The sequence below is a fragment of the Salvia miltiorrhiza genome, chromosome 7, assembly GCF_028751815.1.
Source record: "Salvia miltiorrhiza cultivar Shanhuang (shh) chromosome 7, IMPLAD_Smil_shh, whole genome shotgun sequence".
NCBI classification, from domain to species: Eukaryota; Viridiplantae; Streptophyta; class Magnoliopsida; order Lamiales; family Lamiaceae; genus Salvia; species Salvia miltiorrhiza.
In genome coordinates, this window is record NC_080393.1 from 23,935,035 (window position 1) to 23,947,689 (window position 12,655).

Genomic DNA, 12,655 nt, shown 5'->3' on the forward strand with positions numbered 1-12,655 from the left:
CAAAAGGAAAAAATCAAAAACCAAGATTATATAAAGTTAAATAATTATAATATATGAGATATTTTTCTCTTTAGACCAAATTATCTATGAGATTTTATTTAAGTGGAATTACCAATTATGATATTTCACTTTAACATGTCGTGGACTATCATAATTATATGATTGACATATTCAATTGAGACTGAGATTACTAGAACTAAATAAATGGCTAATTGGATATCATTTTTATGGTTGGCTGAAAATATGAATCAACCATTAATAAGAGTGTTTACATATATGTTGCTTAAAATAAATAAAAAAGTTTAATTAAGTAACAAGACGTTTTCGTTTTATTAAAAAATTATTTGGTTAAGTTACAAGATGTTTTCATACTAAAAGGCTTTCAAATAGTGCAGATTAAATCTATAAATAATAAGGTTTAGAGTACAAATTCTATCACTCCCTCCTCAAATCAAAAAATAAATGAAAATCTTCTTTATAAAAGGATTAAGCCTTAACCTATGTGGCATGCTTAGAATTGTTCCATTTCAATAATTTACCATATATAATCTTCATCATTTATTAATTAATTAACTATTACATTTCATATAAAGATTCATTAATCTTAATAAATATAATTAATAATAAATGTATATATATATATATATATATCATAATATTAACTTACATATAATCTAAATTAATAAATTTTATTATTTATTTTATCTCGATAAAAATTAATATTAATAAATATAATTAATAATAAATCTTCTTTATAAAAAGATTAAGCCTTAACCTATGTGGCATGCTTAGAATTGTTCCATTTCAATAATTTACCATTTATATTAAATGACGATTTTATATATAAAAAAGAAAAGAAAAAACCCAAAAAAAACCCTTGAAAGCACAGAAGGAGCAGACTAAGGGCCGAACCTCATTAAAACCTTTTCACGGAAAACCCAGTGGGAAAAACCGTGAAAAGGAAAAAGAGTACTCGTCAAAACACAAAACGATTTCAATAATTTACCATATATAATCTTCATCATTTATTAATTAATTAACTATTACATTTCATATAAAGATTCATGAATCTTAATAAATATAATTAATAGTATATATATATAATAATATTAACTTACATATAATCTAAATTAATAAATTTTATTATTTATTTTATCTCGATAAAAATTAGATTTACATGTCTGACAAGAAAAAAATTATAATTTATATACAATAAATGATTTTAATTGAATGTTAGTGATTAGATGTATATTTGTTATTAATTTTATATTTCTCAAAAGCGTGTATATTATATGTATATGTTGCAATATATTATACTGTATGAATATATATATATATATATATATATATATATATATATATATATATATCTTCTTAATTTTCAATAAAATCAATTTTAAATTGAGTTTGAATTGAGACATGCAAATGTATGTAAATTATAAACCTGATTACTTTAAAGCGAAATCTTATTTTATGTCTATCAAAATAATTAAAATTTTATTTTTATTTTTTATAAAATATATCTGTACATTTTATTTATATAGGGAAGAAAAATATATTTTTCATATCTAAAAACTTTATTTGTTTCAGTTTCTTCAATAATAATAATAATAATAATAAGGGTTAATTGTTTGTAAATTCACGAATTTTAGCGAAAATCCATTTTTAACACGTTCTTTCAAAATTCCAATTTAATACACCAACTTTGACTCATTGTTCAATTTTAACAACCATTAAATCTCCGACGACTTAAAAACACACGTGGCACTGACGTGGCTTCCCGGCACACGCTTTTGTAATTGTTCGTCGATGAGTAATACACAGCGTTTTAGAGAAGCTTAAAACGTCGTCGTTTTTCGCCGCCCCGCCGCACTCCCTCTTCCTTCCGCCACACTCCCTCTTCCTTCTGCATTTTTCGCCGCCCCGCGGCCCTTCCTCTTCCTCCACGATTTGCAGATCTAGGCCCGTGGCCCTCCCTCTAACTCCGCCACCCCGCGGCCCTCCTTTTTTCTCCATGATTTCCGCCGCCCTCTTTCTTCCTCCACGATTTGCAGATCTAGGCCCGTGGCCCTCCCTCTTATTCCACTGCCCCACCGCACTCTCTTTTCCTCCCGCCACACTCCCTCATCTTCCACGATTTTCGCGGCCCGTCGCCCTCTCTCTTCCTCCACGATTTGCATATCTAGGCTTGCATCCCTCCTTCTTCCTCCACGACCCTTCCTCTCCCTCTCTGAAATTCTTCTTCTCCTATGTTCATCTTCAAACCCTCCTCTCCTTCATCCTCCACCGCCGCGCGCCCTCCCTGAAAACCCTCATCCAGCGCGGCGGCCTAGCGAAAGTAGCGGAGGATTTGGGTGCTCTGTGGCTCGTGTATGAAGCGAGAGGCGCACCGGATCTGGACTCTGAAACTAGAAGCCACATTTAGCCACATGTGTTTCTAATTCGCCGGAGATTTGATCGTTGTTAAAATTGAACAACAGGTTAAAGTTGGTGTATTAAATTACAATTATGAAAGAACGTTTTAAAAATGAATTTTCGCTAAAGTTCATGAATTTACAAGCAATTAACCCCAATGATAATAATAGATAAATTATGAAATTAGTAATGCATAAATGAAGAATTTTGATAAAGAACAATAGAGGATATGATGTTAAAATACATTGGAAATCTTTAATTCTGTATTAAATTTATAATAATGTCAATCGAGTGAAGAATTCATATAAATACCTCATTTCACATTGATTTTTTTATAAGGTTTCACTAAAATAAAACTTATACAAGAAGAAACTCTTCCTCTCCAAATTAAAAATGTATATTTAATTGGCAGAATGATTGAGACTAATACAATTTGAATTGCTCCAAGCGAGATGATTCTCGGAACCCAATTAAATGATGATACTCACAAGTTAAATTTGTTTTTTCAAACTCCAAACGAGATGATTTTTGGAACCAATTATAATATTTGAAGCTAATAATGCATAAAAGTTTATCAAGATTTTTTTAAGTTCCATACAAAATAATGTTTACAAGTTAGTTATGATATTAGAAGCTCCAAATCATATAATCTCACAAGTCAAATTTGATTTTTAAACCTCCAGATAGTGCTGTTAAAAAAATTGACGCATAAAAGTTCATTTTTTGTATTTTAAGGTTTAGACGAGATGATGCTCAAAAGTCTGGTGTTCAAACATTAGATGTCGTCTTCTGGGCTTTAGATGATGATATGACCCTATAGGGTGGTTCAGACGAGATGATGCTCAGATGAAATAAAATCTCCAATATTGACCTTTTTTCAAAATATTATTAAATAAAAATTTATATAAAAAGAATATTTATTATTATAACAAAAGGTTAACATTTAATTGAGGAATATGATTCAGATTAATATAATTTCAACTATATTACCTTAAATTAAAAAAAAATTATATATAAATAATTATTTATACAAAAATAATACTCCCCCGTCCTCCAAAATTATGCATGGAAGTTTGTAAGTAATGATAGTGGAGAAAGGGTTCCGCAGTGAGGGTATTGTTAAATATATTATGAGTAAATAATGTAAGTTAAAATGGTAAAATTGTAAGAATTATATGTGGGGTAGTGTCTAAAAATAGGGTATGCATAATTTTGGGGGTCACACTAAAAAGGAAATGTATGCATAATTTTGGATGGTGGAGCTCTATCCCGTTAATAATGGCACGTTTTCCTTTTTGGGTTGTCCCGCTATTGATGGCACGTTTCCTATTTTGGAAAAAATAAGGGAGTGATTAATGTTAATTAAAACCCTAATTAAACAACTTTAAAAAAAATAAAAAAACACTCTCACTCTTAACTCTCTCTCTCTCTCTCTCTCTCTTTCTCTCTCCCGATTACTCTTACTCGCCGCCTCTCCTCCTCTCCTCGGCGACTCCGTCTCTCCTCCTCTTCCACGACGACGGCGCGGCGACTCCGTGTCCACCCGCCGCCTTCTCCTGCCCTCTCTACCCTCTTCTTCATCCCTCCACCACCATCTCCAAAACCCTAGCGTCGCCTCCACTGCCTAGCGCCGCGACCACCCTCCACACCTCTGCGCCTGCTCCATTCGCCGCCGCCTCCGAGTGAAACCCTAGCACCAGTTGGCGCTAGATCTGAGCGGCTCCATCGTTGCACCTCCACCCCCTCTGAAGAAACCATATCAACGGCCCGGCGGTGGACTGAGTGTGACGCCGCCTCCTTCGCCACCGAGTGAAACCCTAGCACCAATGCGGCGCCAGATCTGAGCGGCTCCATCGTCGCGCCTCCACACCTCTGCGCCTGCTCCATCTGTCGCCGCCTCCGAGTGAAACCCTAGCACCAGTGCAGCGCCAAATCTGACCGGCTCAATCGTTGATTTTTGTTGATTTTGTTCTTGTTTTGAATCTCATTCTTATTCTTGATTTCGTTAATTTCATGATTTTTGTGGAATCTTATTCTTGATTTCATACAATTTCTGGAATCATTCTTGATTTTTGTTGATTTCGTGAATTTGATGAATTGTGAATATTTGTTGATTTTTAGGATCTTTATTGTTGCTTGGTGAATTTTGTTCTGGTATTTTGATTCTGCTTTGTGTTGATTTCGTGAATTTCACCCAGTTCATGAATTTTTTATTTTTCACCCCAGTTCATGTTCTTCCTAATTCTCAAAACTACTTCAGTTCATCTCGATTTTTGTTGATTTTGTGAATTTTGACAGCAGTTGTTTCTGCTGATGAAGTTAACAAAATTAAGAAGAGAAAAAATGCAATCTTCACTATTTTACTTTAGAAACTTTTTTTTTGTGAAATTAGTGTTAATGGTAAGAAATGATTAATTAATTACAAATTTTAAATTTATTTAATGAATCAAGAAATGAATATTTTTATATATTGATAAATTAGAAATAATAAACAATCCCTAAACACAATTCTAATCATGTGGACCATACACTTTTATTTCCTAATTTTCTTCTCCTTAATCTCCGTGCCGAAAAGAAACGTGTCATTATTAACGGGACGGAAGGAGTAATTTAAATAATAATTTAAAATAATTCCCCATCGAATTTCGACGGGTTATGCACTAGTAAAATTATTAAAGTACAAGACATTTTCATTATAAAGACACACCTACATGAAATTGATCTCATATACCATACAACTATACAAGGTTGGGAGCGCGGGCCAGAGGGCAAGCCAGAGAGCTAATTTAAAACTTTAAAGTCGGTGGGTGGATCAAAGAGCTAATTTCAAATTTTATACATTTGAGTTGTTTTCAAATACTAAAAAAAACTAAAATAAAAATGACAAGGTTTAGAGTACAAAATTTTACCGCTCTTTCTCCCCAAATCAAAAAATAAAAATAAAATTGATTAAGATACAAGACATTTTCATTATAAATGCACACTTGCATGAGATCCGTCTCATATATGAGACCGAGCTGGGAGCAGAAGCACAAGATTTAGAGTACAAACTTCACCGCTTCCATTCTCTAAATCAAAAAATAAAAATACAATTGTTTAAGATACACAACATTTTCATTATAAAGGAATACTTGCACGAGATCGATCTTATGTATGAGACGGAGCTGGGCGTAGGCTGAGAGTAGGAGTGTGGGCCTGAGGGCTGCAGGCTAAAGAGCTAATTTAGAATTTTAAACCCAGAGTTTATCGAGCTAATTTAAAATTTTACATTAAATTAACATTTGAGTGGAGGATTATCACTTGCTCCAAAGACCAGTGTCTTATTCATTGTACCACAAAGTCTTTATTAACGCTAACAAACTTTTATAAAATCTTATTTGATTATATTAAAAATCTCATTTTCAAATAAAGTCTCATTTGCTCTTATGAAAATTATTATTTACATTCAAACAAAAATTTGATTTACGAATAAAAAGTTTTAAAATAGTATTTGCTATTAAGAAACGTTTAATTTTATTTTATGAAAAATATGACATTCAAACAAAAGTATCATTTTCAAGTAAAAAGTCTTAAAGTCTTATTTGATACGAATAAAAGTCAAATTCTCATTTACAAATAGAAAGTCTTAAATTATTATTAATAAAGTCTCATTTGCTCTTTAAAAAAATCATATTTGATTTACATTTAAATGAAGTTTTATTTACAAATAAAAATAAAAAGTTAAATCTTATTTGATTTTATGAAAAGTTTTATTTACGTAGAATCAAAGTCTCATTTACCAATACAATGTCTTAAAGTCTTATTTGCACTAAATAAAAAAATAATAATAATTTTATGAAAATTCTTATTTGCAGTTTTAAAAAAATCTTATTTGATTTTATAAAAAGTGTCACAAATTGAAAATAAAATATAAATATAAATATAAATATAAATAAAACCACCTCAATTGAAAATTCAACCTAGTATCTCTAGGTTTATGAATCAATAATTTATTTCATTAGGCCACAAAAACTTTATTGATTATTATATATAAACTTTAATTATAAATAAAGAAGATAAATTATAAATGAATATAAAAAGACATAGAAATAGCCCATTCAATCGGATTTTTTTTTTTTTGAGAGGGCATTCAATAGGATTTTGAACCTAGTAGCATTGGAAAGTAATCATTGCACCACAATATCATTTCTGTATACTATTCTGAAAATTACTATTACTATTATATATGTTGTCTCACGTGATTAATCTCATGTATTAGACCAATCGCACACAAATATTTGCGTTCATTATACGAGATGTCGTATATTGTACTTGGAGGTGATCTTGAGTGCAATTTAGTACCGCACAATTGAGTACCACAACTTGATTCGAACTTGTATCCTGACTCGAACCTTATAAATAACACTATTTTAAATACGAGTCAATTCGATTATACCCAAATTTTTGTGTTGTATTTAATAGATCTCACGGAGTATAAATATGTATAATACATCCAAAATATATACGTATGAAAGTAAAATAAGATTCAAAAAAAAAAAGACTCAATCAATAAGAGTAACACTGAAATCCATTATAAAAAAAGAATAACCCTGAAATGCCTATTTATGTCTAAGTAAAATCTCAAAATCTTCTGTACACTCGAGTCGTACCAGATTCAAATCTGATCCAATTGAATTATCATACCCGAATGTCAAGTGTTAGTGTTATTTCAATATAGTGTTAGCGTATTTCAATATAGTATCATTATCATTTTTGAAATAGTGTCATTTGTAAAACAAAATTGTGTTAGTGTTATTTTCGAAATAGTGTCATTTGTAAAACAAAATTGTGTTAGTGTTATTTTCGAAATAATGTCATTTGTAAAACAAAATAGTATTAGTGTTAGTGTCATTCCATGTTAGTGTTAATATCATTTCAAGAAAAAATGAGTCAAAATGATTTAACTGAGTCAGGATTCGGATCGAGTACAATCCGAGTGTACGGTACACCCGAGTGTTCAGGAGACCACCTCAAGTAAAATTATTTGGACTGTTCTTACATTGTGAATAAAATGGCTTGCCCATCTGAAAATAGATTATTACTCCATTTGATTACACACGCATACACATATACAATTGAATAAATTTATAAACATTGCAAGATTGCTGAAGAACTAATTTCTGGCCAACTCAAACAATCTCCTCTCATTAGTGGACGATGAGTATGCTCTATGGTCAATTAAGAAACAGAATAAATATAAAGAGGGGTCATCTTGATTAATTTGTCCTTATGTTTTTCGCAATTTTGTTTTGGATGTGACGCTTAATTATTCTAATTGCTTTATGTCCCAATTCATTTTCTCGTAATCTTAGGCACGTTACCACCAAAAATGAGGGCGGGAAAGAGAAATCTAATTGGAAGTGATTAAGCTTGGATTAGAGACGACGAAACAGCACTAATCACGCCACATCAATATTTGGTTTCAAGAAACTGTTGTGGGTTATGACGCGCCACATGCAAATTCCACATGACACAGACGTCTCAGCTAATTCCCTGAGTTTACATTTAAGGGTCGTGGATGCAATTTCCACCTGTGCACAATGCACAAAAATATTTTTGTGATTTTATTATAAATATTTAAAATAAAATTTCAAAATCATGTAATTTAAATATGTATATGAATATTAAGTACTATAATTAGTTAATTTTTTTTTTAATTATTGAAACAATAGTATTTAGAACTAAAAATGTGTAACCAGAATATTTAAACATGTATTTCACTTATTTATCCATACTCAATTAAATAATATCTTTATTGTAAGACCCTTCTCCATAATTAATATACTCAATAAATTTTTGTTAAAACTCATGCTAAAAGACCCTGTACGTATATTTAGAACACGGATGGATGGACTAGAGTATTTGTTATGATCAATTAGCTTGTGAGTTCGCAATACTTAATTTCGGCCAAGTTAAGCAATATTGACAATTAGTAAATGATAAGAAAATTAAAATTTTCTTTGTATGCTCCTATTATATTTTATACTATTATTCATGAAATGTGAATTTTAGATATACAGTACAAGATCAAGTGCGCCAAATTTAATGATCATAAAAACAGTAATTAATAAATAACACACATTATTCATTATTTAACATATTTAATTTAATATGCACTCAAATTTTCGTAAATAGCACTCCCTCCGTCCACCAATTCGTGTCCTAATTTGTTATTTTGATCCGTCCACCAATTCATGTCTTGTCCATTTTTAGTAACTATTTCCTTAACAAATAAATCACTTTTTTTTAAAAGTTGTGCTCTCTTCTCCACTCAACAAATAAACAATACACACGAATTGGTGGACAGAAAGAGTAATTGAGAACCATGATTTTATGCTGATTGGTTAAATCCTGTAATTATAGATTAATTATAGGAGTATATTGATTGGCATAAAAATGTCATTGTAATGTGTATAATAAGTTTTCACTTTTTTTTCTTAGATTATAAGTTTATTTTGATTTTATACTATTTGAAATTATATTAATTTGTGATATAATTTTACATAAATCAATAATTTCTACAAATAAATCAATGTAATACTTGAATAAGCATTTATGTTGATGGGACGAGATTTTCACCATATTAACTGAATACAACTATTTATGAGTTATATTGATTTATTTATAGATTTTAGGGCAAATAACACCAAAATCCTTATAGTTTCGCGAAATTCGCATTTTTCCCTTGACCTTTAAATTTCTTGTTAAAATCCTTAACCGTTGCTCCGATTCTCATTTTTCCCTTAATGACATTTTCCGGCCATTAATTAGATGACATGTCACCAACGTGGCACACTTATGCCGAATAGATTAATTAGAAGCTAAACGACGTCATTTTACGTCTAACCTAATAGTGTCAAAATCCCTGAAGTTTGACGCGATTCTCATTTTTCCCTTGACCTTAAAATGAAGCTAAACGACGTCGTTTTGCTAAGCTTCTTGTTGAGGGTGTCTGGTTTGGTTGAGGGAACAAGGCGGTCGATTGTTGTGTGTCGTCGTTTGACATAAAGGCAGAATTGAGAGAGATAAGGGAGGCTGGGGTTGGCGGCAGTGGTGTCGCTGCTGCCAGCCAAGGGCGGATGGGAGTGGACAGAGAGGGAGATTCAGAGGGTGCTTCAGTTTGAGGGAGTACAGACGAAGGACGAGGGGGCTCCTCGCCGGAGTTACAGCGGTGGCAACCTCGTACTTGTGTGTCCGTGGCTGAAGTTCCAGCGGGATGACGAAGACGAAGACATGGATTGAGTGTTTTTTTATCTCAAGAACCTTAATTTGAGGTCAAGGGAAAATTGCGAATTCAGTGAAACTTCGAGGATTTTGGCGAAACTATGTAACTTGCGTCGCCGGAAACTTAATCATACGTGGCTTTCCGACAGCCATGTCAGCATTACTTAAATTGTCGATCAATTTTATGGAAAAAACGAGAATCGGAATCAAGTTTAAAGATTTTAACAAGAAATTTATAGGTCAAGGAAAAAATGCAAATTCAAAGAAACTTCGAGGATTTTGGTGCTATTTGCCCTAGATTTTATTGATTTATTCGTTATTCCTATTTTTTATGAAAAATTGAAATCTCACTAGAGAAAGAATCCAATGAATCAGTGATAATGTTGTCTTTCTTGAGAATGAGAATTGATCATGAATAAGTCAATAAAATCTATGAATATACCTTGTAATGGACGAATAGGCATTCAAACCCGAGTTTGAATCCTCGAGGAGCGAAATTTTCACTACATTGACTGAATTATGGTTATTCATGCATTACAAACAACTTATTCGTAGATTTATATTGGCTTATTATTTATTTTGATTTCTCACGAAAATAGTTAGTATATAGTGTTGAATAAGCTGCTTGTAATGCATAAATAGTCACAATTTAGTTAATTGGTGAAATTTCCGCTCTCCTTAGGATTCAAACACAAGTTTGAATGATTACTAGGATTTTACCCGTGCATACGCACGGATACGAAATTACACAAATACATGAAATATAATTATAAATATAAGAAAAAATATAATATCAAATAAAATAAAATATATATAATAAACAAAAAATTATCTTACACAAATCAATTCCATAAAATTCTATATAAGCAATATTATTGAGAATCAAAAATTTTGAAGTTTCAAATATCACAATTAGTAACCATTGATATATGAACATAAAATGAATCCAACCCATGGAATAATCAATGTGCAACCTAAAATAAATTCAACCTATGAAATAATCAATAATCAGTAACCCAAGCATGTTTATTACATAAAAAGTTAAATGTGAAAGATAATCAATTACACGATTATGTTTGTGCAAAATAATCAATGAAACTTATGGTCCCTACCCAACACAACATTATACCTTAAGAGAAATCAACTTCACTAATTACACAAAAGTATGGAAATAATTTTATTCGTAAAAGCATAATTAGTATGTGAGTTGTAATTGAGACTAATAGTATATAGGCAGATTCTAAACAAAATAAAAATAATAGTACCAAATAAAAATGTAAAAACCATGAAAATAAAAAACACAAAAAAGAATTAGAACAATCAAGAATAGAGAGACAAAGTCAGCTTTGTGAAAGTGAATTTTGAAAATCTTTTTCGAAAATGAGCTGATGTTGCTTGTATTTATAGGCAAATTTTAAGGTGAATTTTGAAATTTGAATTTTGGCCCCATGTTGGGGGCCCAAGTTTTAAAACCATCAGCTCAGTTTACCGCCCAAATTGTTTGAGGCTCAAGTTTAAGATAAAAATCCTTTGAATATTTGAAAGACTTACAGTAAAGAAATATTTTTTAAACCATGTTAAAACATTAAATGGTCAAAAAAGTAAAAAAAAGTTAATTATTTTTTAAATCATGCTAAAACATTAAACGGTCAAGAATATTTTTCACAAAAATAGTAAAATATGTATTTTATGTAAAGAATAAAATATTAGTTTTTATTTTTTTAATCATGAAGAAACGTCTGTATCACTTTAATTTTTTTATTATTAGTATTTTACTATTTTTGTGTGAATTTTTCTTGACCATTCAATGTTTTAGCATAATTACATGGTGTTCCATTAATAATTTTTAGTATATAAAATAAATAAAAATATACTATATTTTAAAAGTTAAAATATTAGAATTGAGAAAAAAAAGGAGAATAAAAGATATTTGGAATACAATTGCAAATTTAGTAATCTACCATTTATGCGTTCTTAAGAAAACAATTGTCCGTGGCCTAAAAAAAGAAAACAATTGTCTGTTGTTTTGTAGCATATCAATATACATGACCTGCGGTTTTTTTTTTTTTTCATTTATAATTTTTTCCTCAATTCCAATTTATCATTCTAATTAAATTCATTTACATTTATTTCTCTCTATATATATATATAGTTAAACTATTAATTAAATAAAAAGAAGCATAACACCCTGTATGCAAACCAACATCCAATATCTTAAGAAATTAATTACTTTACAAACAATATTTTTAGATAACAAATCATTATTCTATATCAAATTATGGATTAGGCATTAGTTGCAGAATTGTTGTACGATTTTGTTCAAACAAATCACCAATATTATAAAACCAAAGTCCATAGTTAATCTGCAGCAATGTGTATTCATTTATAGCAAAATCAAAGCCCATAGTAATAGTGTAAATAAAAAAAATAAATTAAATTCAAATTTTTTGTCTTATACAAAAGTGATTTACATATTGGATAACTGAATGAATTTTAATTCACATTACTTCTTTCCCAAAAATTTATGTGCATGTGTCTTCATTAATAAAATTGAATTTGTATGATTTACATGCATTCATAATCCATGATTTAAAATAATATTTTCTTTATATTTTTCCAATTTTACCTATACTGTCTCTAACTTACAAATTAACCCATATAACATTCAGTTTTATTTGATGTTTGTAATGTATATCATTATTACATTTATCATATTTGAACCTATAATAAATAAGATCAGATATAATAGATTGAAAAAAAAAAGTTTATGAATTGTATAATTTTTTCTTGAGAGGAATTATGTTTAATTTTCAATAACTCATATTTTGTGTTTTATACAAATCAACAACCCAATTATAACAGGATTGTTTTGAAACCTTAATTAGATTAAATTAAAGGTTGTAGGCGTTAGTGGTTACATATGAAAAAACTCAACTACTATTAAATTAACCTAAAAATAGATCCAAATTTCAAGTAC